The sequence below is a fragment of the Canis lupus genome, chromosome 1 (assembly GCF_003254725.2).
Source record: "Canis lupus dingo isolate Sandy chromosome 1, ASM325472v2, whole genome shotgun sequence".
NCBI classification, from domain to species: Eukaryota; Metazoa; Chordata; class Mammalia; order Carnivora; family Canidae; genus Canis; species Canis lupus.
Window position 1 is genome coordinate 121,600,604 of NC_064243.1, and position 5,299 is coordinate 121,605,902.

The 5,299-nt window shown below is 59.0% G+C and overlaps 1 long non-coding RNA gene across 2 annotated transcripts; it reads right to left on the reverse strand.

Annotated features, from left to right (window-relative positions):
• Positions 1-476: 476 nt before the first annotated feature.
• LOC112645613 (uncharacterized) lies at positions 477-3,604 on the reverse strand. 2 transcript variants are annotated; one of them, XR_007403344.1, is made up of 3 exons: positions 3,025-3,604; positions 1,654-1,866; positions 477-1,462 (listed from the first exon to the last, which is right to left on the reverse strand). It is a non-coding gene; the product is annotated as an uncharacterized LOC112645613 (long non-coding RNA). The 2 variants fall into 2 exon arrangements; XR_003127154.3 differs by having other exon boundaries at positions 1,654-1,803; positions 3,025-3,601.
• Positions 3,605-5,299: the final 1,695 nt, after the last annotated feature.

The window sequence follows — 5,299 nt, forward strand, 5'->3', positions numbered from 1 at the left end:
TCTTCCACTCACCCTGCATTAGGCCCGCCCTCCCCAACGGAATCAGGAGCGTATGCAGACCACCGCCTTGCTGGCAAGAGCAAATTAAGACATTTCCCCAAGTGATGAGACCTTTGGTTGATGCTTAGAGAAAGCAATCGGGGCTTCCACGCCCCCCACCCTCCCCGCGGCCTCATCCTAGGCCGGGGTATGTGAGGAAACGGTGCTAGAAAGCAGGCATTTGCACACGGAAGGCAGCGTGCGTGCCGATGTGTATTCACATCACTCCCCGGGCCTCTGTACACATGGAGGAGAGCCTTGGTCCTTAGAAAACCAAAAAAACAAACAAACAAACAAACAAAAAAAAAAAAAAAGCAGAAGAAGAAAGAGGAGGGGACTTAATAGAAAGAGATCTTTTTATTAAAAAACCATGAGTACAACTGCATTCATTCAACCTTAGAAATGTTGTGATGGCTTTTCTGCACGGCGATATCTTTCGATGGGAATGTGTCATTAATATAAACAGAAAAGAAACTATTAAAGTAGCACAATTTAAGACTGAGCAAGCCCGAGTGTTTGATTAAAGTTTTTATACATTCTGTACACTTGAGCGGGTCACGGGGAACCTTAATATTTTTGTTGATTTTTAATTTGCTCAAGGTGTGACATCCGAAATGTTAAAATTCCGCTAATTTGTATTTGAAATTAGGAGGCAGATCCAAAAGGGGGATTTTCAGTCCCGATTTCCCTCCACTGTCTTTGGACGTGCCGGAGAAGTCTACGGCAAAACAGTAACTCAGCCCCCTGTCAGCCCGGCTGAGAGGCAATCTCCTCTTCCGTCCGTGCTGTAATGCAGAACTCGATTTGTTGGAGTGGAGGTGAATGTAAATACATATGGTGGGTATTAACTTTGACGATGGGGCCTAATTCCATATATGTTTTAATGCCGGCCTGTTTTTTTTTTTTTCTAGAGGGTTTTTAAATTTAAAAAAGAAACCACCTCCCGCCCCAGTTCCTTGGGTCGTGGGCTGCACACCGAGGCCTCGCCAGCGGGCACGTCTGCTTCTGCACGATTGCCCATCAGCAAAGGCTCCCCCCCCCCAAGCCTTGGTGGCCGGCCAGGGCCCGTTCCCTCCAGGGGTGCCCAGCGGTGGTCCGCGCCTCTCAGGGGCCCGTGCTCAGCCCGAACCCGCCCTCCAGATGCCATCGCCTGGTTCTGGGTTCGGGCTCACACTTCCAAAACCGTCTCCTGCAGAAGGCAGGCCGGTGTCCGGGCTGGCGGGCCGGAGGGGGACGTCGGGGACGTGTGTCACCGAGCTGGAAGCCCAGACACCGCCCCCTCGGCAGACGGAGGCGCACACCGGGCTCACGGAAATGACTTTTACTGTAATATGACGATTCCAATGGACGACCTACAGCCGCTCATTTTCATTCCAATCACAGCCGCTGGAATCCTGATACGCTGACACCCAGAATTATTGCTCTGTCATTAAAAAAAAAAAAAAAAAAAAAAAGGAGAAAGAAAGAAAGAAAAAAAGAATGCGTGGTAATGTTTGGAATATTCCCCCTCCGAACTATGAAAGGACGGTAGCGCGGTGGGGTCTGCCGCGGGGGTGGCCACGGGGCGGGCGCTCGGCGGGGATGAGGTCGGGCACGGGGGGCGGGAGGGTCCACCTTTCCACGGGCGTCGACGCAAAGTTCTCTTGTGGGCGGCGGCTTCCTTCCGAGTGTGAATCATCAAAACGGGGCCTCGTCGGAGTGAAATACCTTTAAGACTTCTCCTTCTTAAACTCTTAGAGATCTATCTTGTCTGCGGCAAGGAGCCTCATTTTCATGTTGGAACAGATGGGGCAAAATTGTCATTAACAGAAACTGACAACTCTAAAACTGAAATATAGATTTAGAAAGGAATCTAATGAATTAAATCAATGTTATTGCAGTGAAAGCCAAAGAAATTATTAGTGATTTGTAAAGTTACCCTGTATTTTAACCTCAGTATATTTTAGCCCGGGCCGTTTTAACATTCACGATACTTTTTCACTGGCGTGGCTAATGTCTAACTGAGCAATACACTCATCTTAATTTATCTTCCCCTCCTGAGAGTGTGACTGCGGGATGGCCGAGGCCCAGCCCTGGACGCCCCCCGGGTCTCGTCTGGACCCCGAGGGGCCCCGCACCCCACCAGCTGAGGCCTTGTCACGACCTTGCGGGGTCTCTTCAGAAACATGCAAGAGGGGGCTCACGGCATTTACTTTCTTATTATTTATTTATTTTTAATTTTTTTTTTTTTTTTTTTTTTTTTTTTTTAGTGAGGAGAATCTGATTTTAAAAACAACCCCAGACTCTAAGGCTGTTTTAAGTAATAAATGGGAGGAAAAACATTTCCAGCTGTCCAATTTTTAGATACTTTTCATGATCATATCAAACCAATTACAAAAACCAAACCCAGAACACCCTCGGCCTCCCCGCTGCAGAAACCCCGAGGAAGAACAAAGGAAGCACCTCCTGGGCAGCCGGTGGGTGGGTGGGGGGCCTGGGGGTCACCCTGGGGGTCACCCTGGGCCTGCCAGACCCCCAGGGGGTAGGACAGAGGCTTGATCGGCTTCCCCAGCTGCACAAGGGGGCCCCGAACATTTTCATTCGTTCACCAAGTACTGATGGGTACTCGCTCTGTGCGAGGCCCGGCTCCAGGGCCGGGGACACAGCAGTGGCCCAGATGGACACGGCCTCAAGGTCCTGAGGCTTCCCTCCCTGTGGGGGCAGGTGGGACGCCAACAGCACCCAACCAGCAAGCTCATGTCGGTCAGTGCTGAGAACCGGAAAGACGACACGGGGCTAGGACGGGAACAGGCTTAGGGCGGCTTCTCAGGGCGGCCTCTCGGAGGAGGAGATACTCGAGTCGAGATCGGAATAAGGGAACACGGCTGAGAAGGAACCAGTGGTGTGGAAGATGGTGCGGGGCCGGGGGAGGACCTCACTGTGCAGGGAACAGCAAGTGCAAAGGCCCTGGGGCGTGAAGGAGCATGCGGGTGCCGCCCGTCTCACCTGGTCGGGTGGCTGCTCCTACGTCGCCTCCTCGGAGACCTTCCCGAGCACCCGGCCGCCCTGCCCACCCTGCAGCTACTACGCCGTCCACTGTTTGATCCCCTTCATCCCCCCGATTGTCCTCCCAGATCATGACGTCATCTGGCTCGTTCTGGGCCTGTCTCCTGAGGCCAGCAGCGGTCCTGCCCCAGGGCCCTGGCCCCGACGTGCTGTGGAAGGGATGGAGGATGCCCCGCACAGCTTCTTTCAGGCTGGGCTTCCCCAGGAGGCTTCTGGACCCCCGGCCGGGCCGGACCCCACCACCCAGTCTCCCCTTTGCAGCACTCTGCACCTGCGATTGTGACGTGGCCCCTGTGACCAGGCATTTGCCCCCAGCCTGAGAGCCCCTGAGGCCAGGCCCGCATCCGCCTCACTTCCCACTGGAACCTCAAGCTCAGCTCAGAGCCTGACCCGGAGAAGGTGCTCGGCAGACGTGGAGGGGCCTGAGTCCAAACACCCCGGGGTTTGGCCGAGTGAACGTGAGCGGCCTTGGCTGACCCCCTTCCCGTGTGCAGAGCCGCGGGGACATCAGACAACCGGTCTTTGCCCTCGACGACCCCAGGTCCTGCTGAGAGGCAGCCCCGGGGGGGGGGGGGGAGGGGACCCGGGGGCCATCGCCCAGCTGCACACTGTGAGGAGTGTGTCCCTGGTGCAGCCCCGGGGCACGGCCGCCACCCCCAAGCGTCTCTGGGGTCCCCGCGCCCCCCAGAACCAGGGACTCTGTTCTGAGTCGTCTGCTGATTCACGTGGGAACCGCACGGAAGGGGAGCTGCAGGCTCGTGGACGCTCCGAGGCCCTCAACAGGCCAAGCTCCTGTCACGGCGCCTGCACCTTCCCGTCCAGGCCTCGCGCCCGGGCTCCCGGGACGGCCCCCAGGACGGTTCGCCCTCCGGCCACAGGCCCAGCTGTGCTCCCCGACGGTCCTCCGAATGGGCCCACGCAGAGGGGTCCGCACGCCCCTGTGGAGGCCGACCCCGGCGCCCAGCCCGGCTCCCGGAAGGACACGCGCGGCCCTCCTCCCCTCGTGGGCATCGCGTTCGCACCAGGCGAGTGCCACGGAGCTCTCAGGGATGGGGACGGGGGCTCACAGCCGGGGCCCCTCCCTCCCCCCTCCCCACAGGGCCACAGTTAACTAATCCTAGTTAACCCGCTCCCAGCTGCTACAAGGGGAAGGGAAGGGCAGGGACGGCGGAGGGTGACCTCCCAGCCTGTGGCCCCAGTGGAGACGTTGGGCCCAGCCTACGGGCGCCCCCAGCATCCAGGGCAAAGGGGCAGAATGGGGGAGCGCGGCCTGTGAAGCCTGGGGGAGACCCGGCCCTGCCCCAGGTGCACCACGGGGCCCAGCCGTGAGCCTCTCCGAACTGATTCCTCCTCCATGAAATGGGCAGGACGGTGGTCACGGCGAGGGCCACAGCTTGCTGCGTGGGTTTAGGAGATGGTGCACGGCACCCGCCGGCGGCCCTGGGTGGGCACCGCGGCCTTGGTGGGAGCCCGGCACCGGCTGCGCACAGGCCCTTTGCACACCTTCTCCCTCGTCTTGGCGCCGTCCCCGCACGGCTGTCTTAGTCCCCCCCCCACCCCGCCCCGCCGTGTCTGGACGAGGGGACAGACGTGGGGCAGCAAGGGCCTGGCTCCACACCACGCGGCTCCGGTTGGAACGAAAAGCTGGCCACGTTCCCACCGCCCCGGCCGGGCCGCGTGCACTCTCCTTCCTTGCAAGGAAGCCACGTGGGGCAGCTGCGAGCACGACCCTGCGGAGTGTGCCCAGGAGACGCTGGAGACCCCTCCCACCAGGGCAGGCCCGGGTCTCCCTCGGCAGATATCAGCGGGTGGGGGGTCCCCGGCGACAGGAGGGTCAGAGCGTCCGTTCACCCCCCCCCCCCCCCGTTCTCACCAGCACCATCAGTGGCACCTGGAGGGGACGCACACGCGTGCCCCCCGCTCCCACATGCAGCCTTCAGGACGGGGCTTGGGGAGCCTGGGGAACCCCAGTGCCAGCCCTACTGACCCACACGCCAGGGAGCGATGACGGCCCTACGGGGCTGTGGTCGGGGAGTCTCGTTCCACCACAGGTGCCTCCCACACACGCACAGAAACATCTTCAGAATCGATGACGAACCACCAGACCCTTTGTTTGGATCCATTTCGCTGTTTGTAAGAGCATTTCTGCGGCCTCTGCACACTCACTTTCAGGGGCGCCGCTCACACGGCCCTGGTTTCCCCCACGAGGTGCCCC